Here is a 21,017-nt window from a genome sequence, read left to right as displayed (position 1 = left end):
CAACACATGAATCTCAAGATGATAAGAGCTATGAAAAATGTTTAGAAGGTTATTAAAAAGCTACAGCAAAAAGAAGTTTCCAGACTCAAATTGTTTTCAAAGAAGAATTCTAAACTTTGAAAAAAAGATCTAATTTATGAATTATTTAAATTTTCCAAACATAAAGCATGCAAGCTTCCAAATTCTTCATACAAAGATATCATACCACTTACATAGAAATTTAATAGAGGTGGCAAAATATAATAGTCTTAATTACAGTTGTACTTAATACAATGCTATTAATGTTGGGACAAAAATATTAAATATCAACAAACAGAATATTGGTAATTGAAAGAATATTACATCACCTACCTAGAATATGTATTTTTCAAATATCTGGCATAGAATTTAATGGTAAACATTAAAAGTTTTGTTTTCACATCAAGAATAAGATAGTAACACTTACTATGTCCACTACTAATACTGTTCTAGAAACAGCACATGCAATTCGACATGAGAAATGATAATTAAAGGTGTAAATATTGGTAATGATGAGACAAAAATTATTAATAATTGCTACCTATATGTTAGAAAAGAGCATAAAACTTAAATGTGATTTATCCCCACCAGGATGTTTAAACATTTTAACAGTAAGGTATTAACAAAGGGCCGTGTGGTGGAAGATGCTCAGGCTGAGAGTGGGGGTGGGGGTGGGGGAAATGGTTAAGAGCCTGGCTATACCTGTTTGATTTGAGTTCTTTAAACCCACCAATAAAATTAACAAATGTAATGGAAAGATATAACTGGCTTAGGCGATGTCCGGGAAAGAATGTGAACCCTGTAGTACTCAGCCAATGAGGAACCAGGGGAGGGACTCACGCACCAGGAGATAAATTACTGGCGCCAATCTCCCCAGGTGTGCCGGCTCAGCAGACTCCCAGTCTTGCAAGACTGCCATCAAAGGCTCACTCCGCAGTTGTCTTTGTCTCTGTGTCCACTTACTGAATTTGGACCAGTGAGTGTCTTTCTCAAACTATATAATTGTCTTCCTTGGAAATCCAATAGAATCAACAGAAAATTTTATAAAACAACTGGTTAAACATATAAAAATAATCAGGAATAAAATCATTATCTTTGGTTTTTCATCTTTTCTCTTTGGTCAGTTTAACCAAATCTGGGAAATAGGCATTTTTATATATCGACATGAGATTTATCAAGTATTATCTTATCATTTCCTTTCCTTTTTACCTGGTACTGCTCCAGTATTATTTTTACTGTTGTATGTTTGTGTTCTCCTGTTTCTATTACACTTTTTTAGAGATCTTAGACTTATTAATTCTACTATTCTATTTATTTATAATTGGTAAACAATATTTCTTGTCACTGTTCTTTTGATTTCAATAGATGTATTCAGTTGTCATTTAAATTCTTCACTGGGATCTCAGTGGTGTTGGCATCGACCAAGACATTTCTAGATCTTCATATTTGTAAATGTCTTTAGAATTAGTATTCTACTTTTGGCATTCTTCTAAATGGTAACAGATCTTTCTCCATTCATTTTTTTAAGATAATGTAAGAAAGCTGTTCCTTTTGTCTAAACAAAGCTTAGCTGATATACTTGTTGACTAAGGAAGGCCATGCTAATCTGTGTCAAAAAATCATGTGCCACTAAGAAGTAAATGGGACATTGTCTTCCATGGGCAATTCCAAAACAAGTAATATGTTCTCAACAAAGCCTGTTTCTCTCTTTTCAGTAAACTCATTTAGCTGTGTAAGCATTTTCCTTTTTGCATGTGTAACTTTTAAGAAGTCATTTTATTTTTCAGAGTTATCATGTATATTGCAGGTATATAGAGAATGATATAAAAATGAGTAGCTTTGTACATAACCAATAAGCAATTAGAAAATAAAATGGAAGGAAGAAACCCTTTATAATAGCAACTTCAAAGTAAAATACCTAGTATTGAAGTTACCCAGAAATGTAAAAGACCTGTATGATGAGAACTGGAAGCTCTAACATTACACAGAAGACTTCAGTAAAATTAGAGGACTGTATTATTTTATAAGAAACCACAGTATTGTACACTAACAAAGCTCCATTTATGAAACTATAAATTCAGTGTGTTATTCCATCCAAATTTATTTTTATACTTGACAAAATGATGCAAAATTCACCATGAAAATTAAACAAATGAAAAATGCCAGAATCTCCAGGGCAAACTCTGACTCAGGTGAGCTGGAAAAAGTAATCTGTGTCACAGCTGTGAACGACAGTAAACTAGAACAACTTTCCAAGCCTGATGATGGTGACGAAGACAACAATTTTCCTAATTCACATGATAGTGTGATTAAGAGGACTGTGCACTTAATGGTATCATCTTTCACACTCAGAATATTTGGAGTTTTGCTGACCTTTGTGGATTTGTCCCTCATCATTACAGACATAATTGTCACTGATAACACAATGTATATCCCTTTAGAATTCATTCAATTTCTTTAGCTATTGCTTTGTTTCTCTAATGGATGTTCTTCTTCGAGTATTTGTAGAAGGGATACAATCTTATTTTTCTGATATACTTAAGTCTTTAGATGCTGTCATTATTATCGTAACTCTACTGGCTGATATTGTTTATATTTTTTATGACTTCAAGGTTCTTAAAGATATTCCCAGACTGGCAATTCTATTTTGACTTCTACGACTTATCATTCTGAAAAGAGTTTTTCATCTGGCTTATCAAAAAAGATATCTTGAAATGCTGTCCTGAAGGATGATTTCAGGAAATAAACGGCAATTCAAGAAGGATGGATTTGACTTAGATCTCACTTACATTACTGAACGTATTATTGCCATGTTATTCCCATCTTCTGGAAAGGCATCTTTTTATAGGTATCCCATCAAGGAAGTTGTACAATTCCTGGATACCAAGCATCTCAACCACTACCAGGTCTACAGTCTATGCAGTGAAGGAGATAATGACCCTAAGTATTTCCATAATAGGGTCCATTGAATAATGGTTGATGATCACAATGTCCCCTCTCTGAGTGAGATGCTGGCATTCACCAAGGAAGTAGGTGAATGGATGGCTCAAGATAATGAAAATATCATTGTAATTCACTGTACGGGAGGCAAACACAGAACTGGAACTATGGTGTGTGCCTGCCTTATTGCCAGTGAAATATTTAAAACTGCAGAGGACAGCTTTTATTACTTTGGAGACCGACAAACAGATAGAAGCACCAGCACTAAATTTCAGGGGGTAGGAACTCCTTCTCAGAGCAGTTATGTTAGATATTTTGTGGATGTGAAAAATATCTACAACTGGACTCTCCCTTCAACAAAAGTACTCACAATGAAAAAGCTCATTACTTATTTGGTTCATGGTGTTGGAAAAGGCAATGGAAATGATCTAAAAGTACAAATAACAATGCAGCAAAAGGCCTTCTTTTTCTGTTCTGCTTCCGAAAACTGTATGATAACCCACGATGCTGAAGCAGAGTAATAATTAATCTGGTCAGCGGTCCACCTCTGTACGATGGCGTGAAAGTGCAGTTTCTCTCTTCGGATCTTCCTAAATACTGTGACAACTGCCCATTTTTCTTCTGGTTCCATATATCTTTTATACAAAGTAACAGACTTTATCTTTCAAGAAATGAATTGAATAATCTCCATAAACCCAAAACATGGAAAATCTCCCGTCCAGAGCTTGTGGTTGATATCCATTTTGATAAAGTCGTAACTGGTACCTAATTAAGTGCCATCCCCCTTCTAGGACAGGCTCGTGTTTCTCACAGTCCCTGCGACTTCCTTGTATCTTCTGAAGCTACTTCCCTGCTAGCACCCTTGTTTACACACATGTACATATGTTTTTGGAAACCTATTAAATGCATAAAAGATTATAAATAGATAGATAGATAGATAGATAGATAACTAAGGTATCCAGTAAATATCATGCTATTATTATCACTAATAAATATTTATTCACATTGGAATGCAAAAAAAAAAAAATACTCACATGGGTTTTCCAAGATATACCAGCAAGAGTGATCATGGTAAAACCAGAAAACCAAACCGGAATACCAGAAATGATCACATGAAGGCCCTGGTTGAACCATTAATGCACATGGCATATCCAGTGCAAAGGCTATATAATCTAAAATGTGAAGTAGCTCTCTAAGTGCAAATATGGGAAGACCTACAAGAAAAATGATAGTTTAAAAAATTAAAGCTATGATCACACAGTATATATGATGTAGTTTTTTTTTCTTTACAATAAAAAACTTATTTTTATATTTCTCTATTATATCACAATATTAAATAGAGATTCAAGGTCAGCACTAGGTCTTATTTGCAAAGTAGATGAATATTCTCATTCAGAATGTGAGGAAGGACAATGTCATCTAACATAAAATTATTCGTTTTTCCACAATGCAAAAGCAGCTCCTAGTGAGTTAACAAATTTCATTTCTGTTCCATGAAGATTGCTGTATTTTACACCTAGGCAACTGAAACTGTGGCTCTTCACCTTAAAATGACTAAAATATAAAAAGGTTCCTGGAGCAATGTGACCTTTTTTACTCACTCAAATTTCATGTCTGAGAGGATTAAGCATTTAAATGCTATTATATTTTTCAATAAAAGATTTTAATGTTTTTAAATAAAGTATACAGCAAACATCCTGCTCACCAGAGAGATATGAACTGCTCTGGGATTGAGGTCCTTGTGCAGATTTCTAAGACTGCAGCCAAATGCTAAAAACAGTGAGTGAGTCCTAGCATGACATCGATCTTCCTGAACTAGAAGTTTCCCAGGGTTAGACAGGCCCTTTGTGCTGATATACATAGGAAGCTGCCCACTGGTGATCCATTTCGCCAAGATTATCTCCTATACTGTTTTGGTGAGACCATTTTCCAGGGTCAGTTACATCCTGACTACAGGTCGCCTCAGTTGGTATTGTTTCTTGCCCTTCATCTTCTCAACAACATCTCTTTTTTTTTAAAATTAAGGTATGATTGAAGGTTTCACATTCTTATGAAGGTTTCATATAAAAAAACAATGTGGTTACTACATTTACCCATATTACCAAGTCCCCACCCATACCCCAATGCAGTCACTGTCCATCAGTGTAGTAAGATGCCACAGATTAACTGTTTGCCTTCTCTGTGCTACACTGTTTTACCCGTGATCCCCCACACCATGTGTACTAAACATAATACCCCTCAATCCACTTCTCCCTCCCTCTCACCTGCCCTCCCACACCCCTCCTCTTTGGTAACCACTAGACCCTTCTTGGAGTCTATGAGTCTGCTGCTATTTTGTTCCTTCAGTTTTGGTTCTTTGTTATACTCCACAAATGAGGGAAATCATTTGGTATTTGTCTTTCTCCGCCTGGCTAATTTCACTGAGCATAATACCTTCTAGCTCCATGCACATTGTTGTAAATGGTAGGATTTGTTTCTTTCTTATGGCTGAATAGTATTCCATTGTGTATATGTACCACCTCTTCATTATCCATTCATCTACTGATAGACACTTAGGTTGCTTCCATATCTTGGCTATTGTAAGTAGAGCTGTGATAAACAGGGGTGCATATGTCTTTTTGATTCTGAGAACTTGTATTCTTTGGGTAAATTCCAAGGAGTGGGATTCCAGGGTCAGATGGTATTTCTATTTTTAATTTTTTGAGGAACCTCCATGTTGCTTTCCACAATGCTTGAACTAGCTTACATTGCCACCAGCAGTGTAGGAGGGTTCCCCTTTCTCCACATCCTCTCCAGCATTTGTTGTTCTTAGTCTTTTCGATGCTGGCCATCCTTTTTGGTGTGAGGTGTTATCTCAATGTGGTTTTAATTTGCATTTCCCTGATGATTAGTGCTGTGGAGCATCTATTCATGTGCCTGTAGGCCATCTGAATTTCTTCTTTGGAGAATTGTCTCTTCAATCCTCTTCCCATTTTTTAATTAGGTTATTTGCTTTTTGGGTGTTGAGGCATGTGAGTTCTTTATATATTTTGGATGTTAACCCCTTGTTGGATATGTCATTTACATATGGGTGTTAACCCCTTGTTGGATATGTCATTTACATATGGGTGTTAACCCCTTGTTGGATATGTCATTTACAAATGTATTCTCCCATACTGTAGGATGCCTTTCTGTGCTGCTGATGGTGTCCTTTGCTGTACAGAAACTTTTTAGTTTGATGTAGTCCCATGTGTTCATTTTTGCTTTTGCTTCCCTTGCTATAGGAGATGTGTTCAGGAAGAAGTTGCTTATGTTTATATTCAGGAGTTTTTGCCTGTCTTCTAAGAGTTTTATGGTTTCATGACTTACATTTGGGTCTTTGATCCATTTCAAGTTTACTTTTGTGTATGGGGTTAAACAATAATCCAGTTTCATTCTCTTGCATGTAGCTGTCCAGTTGTGCCAACACCAGTTGTTGAAGAGGCTGTCATTTCCCTGCATTTATTGCCATTCCAGGCTTTAAATTTGTGGTTACCAAAGGTTCCAGGTTGACTTCCTTACTATCAAAGAGTCTAACTTAACTCACTTAATATGCTATTACAAACACAATTTAAAGGTTCTTTTTCTCTCCTCCTTTTTCTTCCTCCTCTATTCTTTATATATTAGGTATCATATTCTGTACTCTTTTCTATCCCTTGATTGACTTTGGGGATGGTTAATTTAATATTGCATTTGCTTAGTAATTAGCTGTTCTACTTTCTATTACCTCTGGTGACAGCTATTAAACCTTAGGTACACTTCCATCTATAGCAGTCCCTCCAAAATACACTGTAGAGATGGTTTGTGGGAGGTAAATTCTCTCAGCTTTTGCTTATCTGGAAATTGTTTAACCCCCACTTCAAATTTAAATAATAATCTTGCTGGATAAAGTAATCTTGGTTCAAGGCCCTTCTGCTTCATTGCATTAAATCATCATGCCACTCCCTTTTAGCCCATAAGGTTTCTGCTGTGAAGTCTGATGTTAGCCTGATGGGCTTTCCTTTGTATATGATCTTATTTCTCTCTCTGGCTGCTATTAGTAGTCTGTCCTTATCCTTGATCTTTGCCATTTTAATTATTATATGTCTTGGTGTTGTCTTGCTTGGGTCCCTTGTGTTGGGAGATCTGTGCACCTCCATGGCCTGAGTGAATATCTCCTTCCCCAAATTTGGGAAGTTTTCAGCAATTACCTCCTCGAAGACACTTTCTATCCCTTTTTCTCTCTTCTTCTTCTTCTGGTACCCCTACAGTGCAAATATTATTCCATTTGGATTGGTCACACAGTAGTGTTTCATTCTTGAGATCCTTTTTTCTCTGTGCCTCAGCTTCTTTGTATTTCTCTTCTCTAATTTCTATTTCATTTATCATCTCCTCCCCCATCTAATCTGCTTTTAAAACTTTCCATTGTATGTTTCATTTCTGACACTGTGTTCTGTAATGATTGGATCTCCAACCAGAATTCATTCCTGAATTCTTGAATATGTTTCTGTACCTCCATGAGCATGTTAATGAAATCCCTTACAGGAAGATTCATGAAGTCGATTTCTTTTGAAACTTTTTCAGCTGTTGTATTCATAATTTTACTTTGAACCAGGTTCCTTTGGTGTTTCCTATTTGTATGTGGCACCCTCTAGTGCCCAGAAGCTCTACTCTCTGGAGATGCTCAGCCCCTGGAGCAATGTCAGGGGTCACAGGGGAGTAGTATTGGTGCCTGGTGGGAGGAAAGAGCTGTTTCCTGCTTCCCAGCTGCTATGCCTATCTCCACTGCCAGAACCAGTGGGCCAAGCACACAGGTATAAGCCTCTATGCTTTGCATTTGTAGTTGCTGTAGGCAGGGCTTCCCTCTGGCTGACCTAACACCAGGGTAGGGTTTACCGGTTTGTGAGCCAGGTGGGGCTGTCCTGGAGAAAGGCGCAGTAGGCTGCGTATCAGGGAGGGGGTCCCTTGGAGCTGTGTAGCCAGTCAGGGAGCTGGAGCTCATGAAGTTTGTGAAAGTTCCCAACCTGCTGGGCAGAGCGCACCCAGACAATTTTGTCTACCTGTCCTTTTTCCTGAGCAGTAAGCTCTGTTCAATCCTTGCCCCTTTAGCAGCCCTCTTGCTGCTAGGAAATCTCTCAGACTGCCCGCCTTTCTTTTGTCCCAGAGCAGCCGGATATGGATCCCTGCTTTCCGCAAGCGGCTGGAATGTCAGTCTCTCCAGGTATTCTGCCTGTCTTAGCTTTCTAAGCCCCTAATCATGAGAGTATCATGAAAGCACCATGTAGGTTTGTGCTCCCAGAGCAGATCTCCAAAGTTAGGTATTCAGCAGTCCCAGGCCCCCACTCCCTCCCCACTCCATTTCTCTTCCTCCTGCCGGTGAGCTGGGGTAGGGGAAGGTCTTGGGTCCCACCAGGCCATGGCTTTGGTATGTTACCCTATTCTGTGAGGTTTATTGTTTTCTCCAGGTGTATGCAGTATGGCGCAGTCCTCTTTTCTGTTGCTCTTTCAGGATAAATTGTATTAATTATATTTTCATGTTATATGCGGTTTTAGGAGGAAGACTCTGTCTCACATCTCACGCCGCCATCTTTAATTCCTATCACCATATGATGTAGTTTTTATATAAAGAAAAACTGTATGTGGGTATATATATGTGTGTGTATAATTAAAATACTACTAGAAAGACATAAGAAATTTAACTCTGACTGCCTTCGTGTAGAATAGTGGTTCTCAGATTTCAGTATACAACAAAGTCACCCCCAGAGATTTTGATTCAGTGGAGGGATGCTCACACTCACCACAGGATCGAGTGAACTATGCATTGAGGACCACTGAGGTAGAAGAACTAGGCTTCTCAGCTTGATATGTGCCTGTTCATTATTTTTTTTATTATTGTATTTTTATTTCTTTTTTTTTCTTTGAAGATCAAAAGTAGCAACCTGAGTAGTACGATTCTGGGGCATTTCATTTTTCTTTATACTTTATCATGTTGAAAACACAAAAGTCAAATATTATATTTTTTAATCTACCAAATAAAATCAAATCCACTGCATTTGGTTAAATTTAAACATATTATTTACATATTCATTTCTTTAGGAATGGACTTAGTAGTATATTTTATCTCTACCATCTTTTAATCCTCCTAGATATATATCCTTGTACCCCAATTTGAACTCAGAAGTTAAATTGGCTTAGATAGTATACCAAGAAGCCAAAATATCTTAAGAACACTGGGAGTCATATCATTTTATAAGATTAAATTTAATACCTAATTTAAATATAAGATAATAAAAGAACAAAAGAACCATTGTTACATTCTGTAAAGTAGGAATGACATGCAATTACTATAATAGGGCACTATTTAAGATGACAGAAAAGATGACAAACTTCTGAGGAAGACTTGTAGTGTTGGCATTTTCCATTTGTATTTCTGTTAATACATCCTTATGATCACATTGCCTATCCTGGTTCAGAATCTTATAAACCTTTAGAACAGTAACAACAGAGAACAAAAAGGGATTGTTGCATAATTCTATCCTTTTCCCCCTTTTTGTTTTAATAGGCCATATTTCTATAACCTTCTCATAGTATTATTTTTTATTTGTTTAGATTTTTTTCACATATTCAATATCTACTGCATAGTCTCCCTTAGGAGCATTGTATGACATATAGGAACAAATTCAGAAAAGCTAAAAATTTGACTTCCTGTCTTGCCAAACTCCATGTCTTCTGTTGGGGCAGAAAACCTGAGCAAACAGGCATTGCACTAGACCGTGTCAGGAGCAAAGCAAGCCGAGGTTGGGTTACCAAGGGAATGGATTCTTGTGTTTTGTTTTCCATACCAAGGCCGTTTTTTCCCCTTTCCCCTAAAGATCAGGTCTGGTGGTTCATTAACTATTCTGGCTGATCTCAGCTTCCGCTGTGCATGCTCTTGTCTTCCCAGCCCCACACTCCAGGGATTTGATAGAACAAGGTTAATACTTGGAATCCCTGTCAGGAGCAAACTGATTGCACTTATAAGGTGTAAAGCCTGTCTGTCACCATCTCCTTATGACCTCAAGTTAAGTAGGCAGTTTGCCTCACTGAAGCTTTACTGTTTTCTTCTTTACTTTATCTTTAGCAGAGAGCACTATTTCTTGAACCAGATGCCACTAACACCTGATTATCTATGTTGAGAAAGACAGATATGCCATTGAAAAGAGCTGAACCCTATAGTTAGTTCATATGAATGTTAATTATTGCCTTTGTCTTTTCTACCCCTGCCCCAATGAGTCTGCCATTATTTAATTTAAGAAGCATTTAATGAACATCCCTGTGTGCTAGGCAGGTACCAAGAAAGGAGTGCACGCGGAAAAATTCTAGAACTTGCTATTCATGTAGAGTTTGGTGTAAATGGTACCCAGGAAGTTGCGCACTTGCAACCCATCCAGCTACACGGCCCTAATCTAGGCCAAAGTGTGTAGGGGTGGGGGCCAGGGGGGCAATCATCATGACGAACTATAAGACATCATCTGTCCTCTTTTAGAGCTCATAACTGGGGGAAGGGCTGGGGGAAAGAGTCACAATCACAGCTTATTATAACTCAGAACTCAAATTGTACTTATTTTACTGCAGAGATCTGAATAAAAGAGCCCAGTATCAGCAAAAAGGGTAGAATAAGGTTTGTTTGGGGTGGGATGTGAGAATCAAGAAGGGCTTCATAGAGATGATGGCATTTGGTTTGGGTGTTTCAGAGTGAGTCACACTGATGGGAGGGTGAGAGAGCGGAGCCTGGTGGAGCTGGGAACAATAGGAACGGCACTGTTGCCACTTGTCTGGGGTGAATGCTAACAGAATAACTGAAATACTTTCTCCTGCAATTCGAAGAGCACAAGCCATGGCTTCTCTCTCAGTGAAAGACCATTCTTCTCCAAATTGTTTAATCTGTAGTCTCAATTTATTAAGGTTTGTATGGATTGTCTTGGGAGTCTGAGTCATCACTGGCATGGTATAGGGGAATACATTTGCATGACATTTTAAGAATGTCAAGTTGTCTTTCAAAACTAGACATAGATAAAAGGCCCACCAGTGCCTGGGCTATTTCTGAGTGCTGACTGTGGGAACATCGGCCAATAGCATTCGCTCTACTGTATGCACACATTTCAATCACCCCAAAAGGCCTCCTGTCCACAAAAGCCTGGATGGGTCCTTACCTCTCCCTCCTAATGCCACATTAGCATTTCTATTCTCATGCTCTGTGGTCAGAAGAGGCTGGGAGACCTACAGAGAGACATTTCTCAACCTGTAGACACAAAAGGGGTGCTTTGTGCCCTCTGAAGGGCACCACCTCAGTGGGGGAGTATCTGTTAAAAGACTCTTATGTTGTACCCCAACATCTCCAGAGACTGAAAGGGGAAAAATTTGGGGAAGCAGAAAAGGATGTATGTATTAGTGGAAGGAGACTGACGTTAACACTCAGAGAATCTTTCCTTTTTGATTCCTGCAACTGTAATTCTTGCCAAGATGCAAGGCAGATGGACGCACTGTAAGGTTCAAGGCAATATTCACTGAGTTGTCCACTTGCAGAAATTTTGAACCTCTTATCCACAAAAAACATTTTAGGCATCTTGTCTTCTAGATCTATGTATTTGTTACAAGATTGTGCCTTTTGAAAACTTTGGATATAATATAACAACAGATGTTTATCGAGCATGCAATTAAATAAAGAAGTCCCTTAACGTTAGTAGTTTGGGACAGCAAACTCTGCAGTCAGATTTTCTACTGATATGAATGGTCTGCCATCTGAAAAAGTCACCTTTTAATTATACCTTAGTTCCCATCTGAAATAAGGAGAAATGGAGATTATGGTGGGAAAAAATTGTAGGAGATCATATCAGCAGAATGTCAGGCATTTGGCAAATGTTTGATAATGTTTAGATAGAATTTCACCTCCCCGAGATTCCTGTGGTGTCAGATGCAGCCAAACTTAATGCTAGGTCGAGAACACCAAGGAAATGCAGGAGGGCTGATTGGTGGCAGCAAGATTTAACAGAAGATTTCACTACAGAGGCAGTGAAGGGCCAAGTCAGAGAGACTACAACGCCAAAAGGAAAAGGTTTGGGGTTTTATAGTAATCAGTCTTTAGCCAAGCAGATGTCCTCAAGGGTCTGGGCAGGACGCAGGTGCAAGAATGTCTGTCTCTCGGTTAGCGGGACCTGATCCCGCGGATGTTCTCAGGGTCTGGGCAGGACAGTTTTCACCTCCTCCCCGGGCCTGCGATTTATCAAATAATTAAATTCAAAATATCACAATTAGTTTTCTTGTTTCTGCTTTCTCTACACTTAATTTGTTAAGAACATGAAAGGATTATTAACAGTGAGTTGCTGCAATTCTAGCCAACAGCAAATACATGGAGTTTTCACATAGTGTATAGATAGCCCTTCAAGACCAAGTTGGGAGACTTCAGTGTCGGTGTTCTTCCCAAATTACAATTTTATTTGCAGAATGTGTTGAGATTAAATTACTACCTGATAGCAAAACCAAAATGAGTAATGGCTGTGTTGTAGGGGTGGTGTCGAATGCATAGGCTGAATTAATTCTGGAGGAAGTGACTTGGTCAGAGTATGAGAAGCTATTTTGGAGGGGTGAGGGGGAGGAATGGCAGAAAGAAGATTGTCAGAACAGATCATTTATGAGAATAGAATGACCAAAATGAGTTGGATGTTAAACAGGTTGGATTAGGTGGAGAGAAGAGCTTAACTAAAATGGAGTTGACAGTGGTAGTCTAGTTGAAAAACTCTCTCGGGGCCACTGGGCATTCTTGCCCAGGAATTCCACTGGGCAAAAGGCACACAGATAAGAATATAAGGTGGACAGGGTTCTTGCCAAGCTATGCATCTGGGTCTGATGTCACATCTGCATGGAGAAAGATGTCAGTGATCACCTATATTTCCTTGGCACTCAAAAATCCCATGAATGCCAATCCAGGGGCTTCTAACTGCAAATACCTGTGAATATTTACCTAAGGACCTTTTCTGTTCTAGCCCGTTCAGCCTATGTGTGAGGCAAGCTGGAAGAGCTAGAGATTTAATGCCTCCCTGTGTAAAGAGTTTAGCTAAACTACTCAATGATTTTGCTCCCTCAGCAGCCATTTTGTGTGATCAAGTGGCCTACAGGGGCCTAAACTGTCCACTAGCTCCTCCCAAGAGCACATCTCTAGATACCAGCTTACAGGGTCACAAGCACATGTAAATTCCTAATATGACTTCTCTAGCAGCCCTTGTGAGCAACAGCCTCCTTGCCTCCAAAGCCTTGTGCATATCTTAAATAAAACTCCTAAGAAGCTTACCAAAATCCCACTCTTTGGCTTGAATTGATCAATCCAGCTTTCACACAAGAAACCTGAAGCATTTCACCATGTGTGCTAATAAACGCATGTGCCCCAGGGCCTGCCACTGTCCCTGCCTGCACCTTCCCACGTGGCCCCCCAAGGCATGCTGTGTACTTGCTCTAGGACCTAGGAGTTGAAAACCTATTTCAATTCCCTGTGTTCTTTGGCTGAACCCGGACACACCATCCAACACCCCAGAGTTCTATGTAACAAATGTTGATTTAACAAAGTCACAACACCCTTAACAGACTCTTAAGGATAAAACCAAGAATCAATGGTTGATTCATACCTAAGCCACCTCCTTGAGCCACAGGTGGGATAATTCTGAGCCATTTTCTACCTTGTCTCCTAAAGCTCCCAACAACACTGGCAGTGGTTACCCACAGTGGTTACCTGCTTCACAGTGCATCCTTATTAACTCGTTCCCCTATCTCACTTCCCAACTTCTCTACTGATGCTTCCAAGGTCACTTCCCAAATAGATTATTAAACTTCAGTCTGTGTCTCTGGGGTCTGTTTCTGGGGAAACCCAATTTAAGGTAGAGACTGGTCCCCTCAAAGACACAGTAAGGATAAGCTACAGCTATGGAGAGCTAAGAAGCCCAGTAATTACATAGAAGAGGCAATAAGATAGAATTGCTACAGGCTATTGAACAAGGGATGGATGTTTTGTTTAAGGAAAATAATCTTGGTTTCTGTGTATGCTTTCCACTGAGCTGGGATGGGTTGTGCTGGGGGACCCTGGAAGTGAGAAAATCAAGTTTTACCACTATTACTGTGGTTACCCTGGTGGGGTGGTGGTGGGGGTTGTGGAGAAGGTTTGGATTAGTGAGGGACAGTTAAATGAAAATAAGGAATTTATTTAAGACACATGAAGGAGAATCAGTGGGGACTGATATTGACTAAGTTGGTTAAGAGGAGTAAAAAGAAGACAGAGGAAACAAAACCAACCATCATGCAAATGGGAGGATGGTGGTGTCCTTGGCATTTTTGATCTATGGCTAACTTGTATACAGAATATAGTTACTGGTCTTGAGACTATCCTACAGCAACCTTATATAGTTCATGAGAATGGGACTTATTTGTCCAAAGGAATAGACCTTCTGAAACCTTTGAAGATATAGTCAGTGTTTCATATGAGTTTATGGATTTTTCTCCAGCCTTCCAATATACATGGCATTTCTTTTCTCTCTTTTTACTGCACTGAAATTCTCAAACAATTTTTTTCTCACTTTGTGAATAAAAAGACAGGATTTTTCTCAACAATAGACCTTCTAATGAGTGATCAGAGCTACAATTTTAACATGCCAGAGCCAGGACCTATCTAACAACTGGTGGCCCTCTCCCAACAGTGGGAGGCCAGTGGTGGCCTCATTTGCAGCTCTTCAGTGAAGATACTGAAGTGTTCTCTGTCAGATAGCAGGAGCAGCTACACTTTCCCAGCTCTCACTTTGCACAGCTTTTCAAGCCACTTAACACCTTTCAAGTGTCTGGAATCAAACAGAATGCTCTTTACACACAGCGCCCCTGACTATCATACTTCCCAGAATTTTTGTTTATTATGCCTGTGATGATTTACTTATTCATTTATTTATTTATGGTTAAGAAGGAAACATGGTGGTCTTAAATGTTGACAACTGAGGAAGCATTTCATAGCTGGTATTTATAGTCTTTTATCAAAGAACAGAGTTCTCTGTACTCAAAATGAAATTTTTCACAGGTAATTATCAGAGGCTTTTACTATTTTAATTTTCAGATATTGATAAAATATATAATGTGGAGGAAAGGGCATGTCATCTTACAATGATGTAATTTTTGCACCATTTGAAAACACCAAAGACATATATCATTGTTTGAATGACCCAAGAGAAGGAAAAACTCCGAAAGCTTAACTCTTCTATTGTAGATAAAGGGTCTTGAAAAAAATGGGAAGAGATACCTAGGAAAATTTACTGAAGGACCGAGTGAACACTCAATTTACTAGGGTGACAGATTGAGCTGTTTCTCTCCATTCTAGAAATGAGTCCAAGATGTACTTACCCACTGTCCCCATTAAATAAGTGATGTCCAGCTGGAGGAGACCAAGACATTTGTTTGGCCTTTTCTTAAGGACAGAATTACCAGTGTTCTATCTACAGAGACCTATGAGCATATTTCCAGAACATTTGTGATGAAAAGGAAAAATTATCACTTTGATGGGGTTCATTCATATTATCTCCTCCATTTGGGGGTACAGCTGGTTATAGCAACTCCCACGAGCAACCACCCTCCAGTTAGGACCAGGGTCCGAGGAATCACAGACAGAGAAATCAGGTCAAATGAAACACTGTATCCTAGCAGACATAGGTGGCAAGTACAAGATGGCTTTTTTGGATTAATTCAATCAAATCATTATTAAATTACTCCAGTAAGTATTCATTTGAATTATTAAAGCAGTGGGAAAAGCAAGCTGCCGTTAGTCTGAGAATCGTAATGACCAAAGCAGAGCCTTCATCAGGCCATGATTTTGATGATGGACAAAAGAATAAGGTTGTGGGTCATTATGGAGACCATCCTCTGAGTTCAGAAGGAAGAAACACCTGCTGAATTCACTGTGGGTCACCAGCTTCCTACTTTCACACACACACACACACACACACACACACACACACACAAACATGCTGCCCTGTCCACTACAATAGCCATTAGCCTCATGTGTCTATTGAGCACTGGAAATGTGGTCAGTCCAAACTGAGATGTGTTGTAGAACATACAGATTCCTAACCATTAGTACTAATAAAGTAACGTAAATTAGCTCTTTAGTAATTTTTTATATTAATCATGGGTCTAAATTATAACATTTTCATATATTGAGTTAAAATATAAAAATAATTTTACATTTCTTTTTATGCTTTAAATTACGTATGTTGAACTTACTTTTAAAATTACTTATGTTGCTAACATAAATTTGTATTGGACATCTCTGGAGATAAGGAACTTAAATGCATGGAGTGACTTTTCTCTCACTTCAAAATGTAAAGAAAGTGAGCTTCTTACTTATAATTCATTTGTCCATCCCTTTAATTCACCCAAAAACATCATACCTATGAATCTAATGGAAAATGATGCCAATAAACCCATCTAATTAATGAGGCCAACTACTTAGAAATGTCATTTCATAAATCAGTTTTGCCAATTTTTAAATTCTACTTATATATGCAAAACTATACTTGTTTTCTTACAAACTGAAAATTCAGCATATTTAAGCTTAACATTTTATTTACAAAATGTTCATTTTTATTATATTTGCATCAGTTTTTCCATGAAACTTTGTTTCTTTAATAAAACTGTACTTTTAAAAAGCAGATTATCATTTGAACAACTCTTCATATGTCTGATTTAAATGATATCTGTTGAGAAATACAGGACCTATCCCCAAAGTAAATAATGCTAATTTATAAGGGCATCTTTGCAACATTTCAAAGGTGTATAATAGAAATTTTTTTTTCAATTAGGAGGCTTATATTTCAATATCCCTAAATTAAAGCATTGGCTCGAGTAGAGGATTAGTTGGTGAAAACAGATTCGACTTGGCACTAGAGAGAGGACAGGAAGGGATCAGGCATGTTGAGATGATATTGTTGCCAATTCTGTCTGGAAGTAGCCATTTCCCATAAGTTGGGAGCTCTTAAAATACATAAACCATTATCCTAAGCTGTGGATATATAAAGACATATTAGCAAACGACCTCTACCCAAGAAAATATAATATAGTGATGTGATGCAGATCATCACACTGTCATTACCCTTATCCAGAGTGATCTCCCCTCTTTCTATATCGCAGCCATTTCTAGGTAGCAGCCACACTGATATTTTTTAAAATATATCATAAAATGTAAAAATAAATATAAAAAATAAATACACATTTTTTACCCCTCTCACTGCCTCTACTTTAAGTCCCAGAGTAGATTTCCAGTGCACTTGGAAGAATATCTTACTGAAGCCCACAAGACCCTGCATGGCCTCCCCTTCTCCAACTTCTCTCCGTATTTCTCTTCCCTTTCATGATCAACTCTCATCTGGTTACTGCCTCAGAGTCTTTATTGTATCATCCCTCTGCCTGGAGCTCTTTCTTAAAGCTTAACAATAATGGAAGAATGAGGGAGGGCCAGCACAGTGAACGCCCCTAATTTGCTTTCCCTGGCACCTTGTCTTAGACACTGATCCTCCTGACAGTAACCTTGTATTTCAGTTTCCCTCCCTAATTTCTTTATAGTGCTAACAACAATGTAAAACTATCTTCTACTTTATATAGTTGTCTGTTGTCTATCTTTTCTCACTAGAATTCAGAATACAAACCTTATTTTGTTCATTTGATAATCTTTTCCTAGACATATTAGGGGCCTTCAATAATTAAATGCTGGTTGTATGTATGGATAGATGGAATATGATATGAGATTGATAGTGTCAAGGCTTCAGGGTTCTAGGGGAGAGAATAGAGGTGTTCTATTCTCCGCTAGAGAATAGAATTAGGTGTGCATCTAATTCAAATTAATCCAGATTAGGATGGGAAGGAAATATTTTCTGAAGGACATAGCACCTTCTCTGGCGCACAAGTTGTCATTAGTCGCTGGCCAGAAAATCTGCACAGGGCTTTACCTTCCAGGAAGATAAACGAAGGGCCAGGGGCCAGAAAGAGGCTGCCATGCTCAAAGAACTACAGAAAGTTGAGTCAAGTTGCAGGAAGAAGTGGAATAATGTTGAGATGTGAGGACAGGTAGGCAGGGACTGGATGGATATGCAGGAGTCTACTGATTCATAACACGTGACTGTATGAGAAGCCTGTTTGTTCTTTATCATAAACCCGGTGTCTGAGTGCTCTGCAAAGCAAGGCCCACTTTTGTATTAGTCAGGTGACTCCATCTCAGTGTCTAAGCTCCTAATGAAACTGTAAACAAAACAGAATTAGGGGATGGCCCCCACCTCTTGATTTCTCCCCCACATTTAAAACAGGGACTTGTATAAGGTAGGCTCCCAGCAAATGCCTGTTGAGTTCAATTGAGTCTTTGTCTCATATCATTCTGCAGGTCATTGTCTGAACTGGTGTTTGGGCTGTCTAGATTATTCTGAGACATCACACAAAGTGCAAGAATAACTCATGCTCGATTGGTACTCTATAATAATTATTTTGAATTAATATGGAGAATGGACATGCATGATAAATTGATGTGCTCCAAAGCCATACATTGTAGAAAAATACCACCTGTGACAATAGAGAAGGCCCAGGAGAGACTTTCCAGAGATGTGGATAGAACATTTATATTTTTTTCCTTGAGTTGGAATAGAAAAGGGAAACTAAATAAATTCCTGGCATACTGTGTTTTCTTTTCTTTTAATAAATCAAGGAGCTCACCTGAAGAGGTGGCCTTATGGTAATCATCAGTTCCTAAATAGTTGTCCATTTTCCAGAGATTAGTCTTCTCGATAAAATTTCTGTAAGTTGTTCAAAGATACTGATTGAATGACTCTAAGTAGAAATCACATCTTAGAGATCAGAATTCTAGTATTGGGATAATTGTTTGCTTTACTTTTGCCTCTTCAGTGTCAGAAAGACAAATGGTGCCCTGACTATACACTATCCCCATTATCTGCTAGAGTTCCATTGTTTACAATGGGCTGAAACAAAGAGCCTTGGAATTTGGTCCTGACGATTTAGACAGAGAAATGTCAATAAAATGGAGAGGTGGTATGTTAAAATAATGCCAATTGACATATTCAGCTGGAATATGAATAATAGGTTCAGATTTCCCAGAAGTATCTCAACACCTTCTCCTTAGATTTTACATGGTTGATTTTTCTTCATGTAATGCAGAAGGCTATATTTTTCTATCTATTTTATTAATTTTGTATGTCTATTTCTGTGTGAATATAGTCCCTGAATCATTAGCATTACCTAGAGAAACACAAAATGAAGCAAATTTACAGAAACTCAACTTGAATCACAGCTCAACAACTCAAAGTCACGAGAAGTTTCTAAAACTTCGGTGTAACCACTTCCTCATCTGATAACCTGTTGCTTACAAGATTTGATACTTAATTTTCATCTGGCTTAAAATGATAAATACCCATATAAAAGGACAAAGAAGGCCTGTAGAGTCACACTAAGTCTACCAGTCAATTGATTTCTTATGAGAAACCCTTGACCTTGGCAGGCATGGACTGAAGAAAGTTTTGTTCCGTGTTGGATGCCAACTGAATATAATTGAATATGTTATCAAACCTTGAATATTAAAGCATCCTGAGCTTCAGATATGTTTTAGAAGTGCTACTGTGGTATGTGTATATGTACAGAAGAAATTAAATAACCCACCATAGTTCACAATCATATAGAACAGTGTGGTTTATATAACTATTGCTTTTCTTACAAGTTTTTGTCTTTTCATATTCAGGTTGTTTGTAAAAATATATTTTAAAGTGATATTGCCTAATAGGTATGAAGGAATTTTCTTTTCTCAAGGGAAAAATGACAACTCAGAAAGAGACAAGTCAGTCTCTGCCCTCATAACCCGAATCAATTCAGGCAAGTATAGAGATGGAAAAACAAAGAGAAGATGGTGACGTCACACCACCACGGGAGATGTTGCTTGTGCTGTTAACATTCCTTAGAATTAACATTTCATTGTACTCCAGCCAATTGCCAGCTGCCAATACCTGCAATTTTGTTATTGAGAACTTTTTCAATCATAGTTGAAATCGTCTCTACCAAGAGAAGTTCCCCTTAGAAACTTGCCTTCAACCAGTGATTCTTCAGTGTGTAAATACCCCAGCTCCTCTCCCCTTAGATTCCATGAATTTAAGGCATTTATCTTAATACCACTTCTCAGATCCTATAGCTTCAAGCTCCAGTGGTCCATTATGGTAGCTGACTTGACAACTCACCTTTTTATAACTGCCTATCCTCCTGGGTATCAAGTTACTCTCTTTCCATACTTCCTGGAATCACCACCCAAATAAACTATTTGAACTCAGATACTAGCCTTAGGCTCTGCTCCTGGTGGAACCCAAACTAAAACGAACACTCTTTCTGCTCATAGCACTTTGCCTCTGAATTCCTATCATCAGAAGTATAGCAGCTAATTTACATAAGAGCTATCACCAATTTTTTTTTTTGAGAGGGCGTATCTTATATTTATTGATCAAATGGTTGTTAACAACAATAAAATTCTGTATAGGGGACTCAATGCACAATCATTAATCAACCCCAAGTCTAATTCTCAACAGTCTCCAATCTTCTAAAGTATAACGAACAAGTTCTTACATGGTGAACAAATTCTTGCATAGTGAATAAGTTCTTACATGGTGAACAGTGCAAGGGCAGTCATCACAGAAACTTTCAGTTTTGATCACGCATTATGAACTATAAACAATCAGGTCAAATATGAATATTCGTTAGATTTTTATACTTGATTTATATGTGGATCCCACATTTCTCCCTTTATTATTATTATTATTATTATTTTTAATAAAATGCTGAAGTGGTAGGTAGATGTAAGATAAAGGTAGAAAACTTAGTTTAGTGTTGTAAGAGAGCAAATGTAGATGATCAGGTGTGTGCCTGTAGAGTATGTGTTAATCCAAGCTAGACAAGGGCAATAAAACATCCACGGATGAGCTATCACCAATTTTTAATGAGGTTGCATTTACCTCGGTCATGGA

General features: G+C 38.2%; 1 protein-coding gene and 1 pseudogene across 4 annotated transcripts in view; both read left to right on the top strand.

Annotated features, from left to right (window-relative positions):
- MACROD2 (mono-ADP ribosylhydrolase 2) overlaps positions 1 to 21,017 on the top strand; it is a 2,035,411-nt gene that overhangs the window by 1,758,533 nt on the left and 255,861 nt on the right. The window lies entirely within an intron of this gene.
- On the top strand, positions 2,654 to 3,727 carry LOC118915818 (phosphatidylinositol 3,4,5-trisphosphate 3-phosphatase TPTE2-like; annotated as a pseudogene).

The sequence above is a fragment of the Manis pentadactyla genome, chromosome 5, assembly GCF_030020395.1.
Source record: "Manis pentadactyla isolate mManPen7 chromosome 5, mManPen7.hap1, whole genome shotgun sequence".
Lineage (NCBI taxonomy): Eukaryota > Metazoa > Chordata > Mammalia > Pholidota > Manidae > Manis > Manis pentadactyla.
This window is presented reverse-complemented; position numbering and strand designations above follow the sequence as displayed.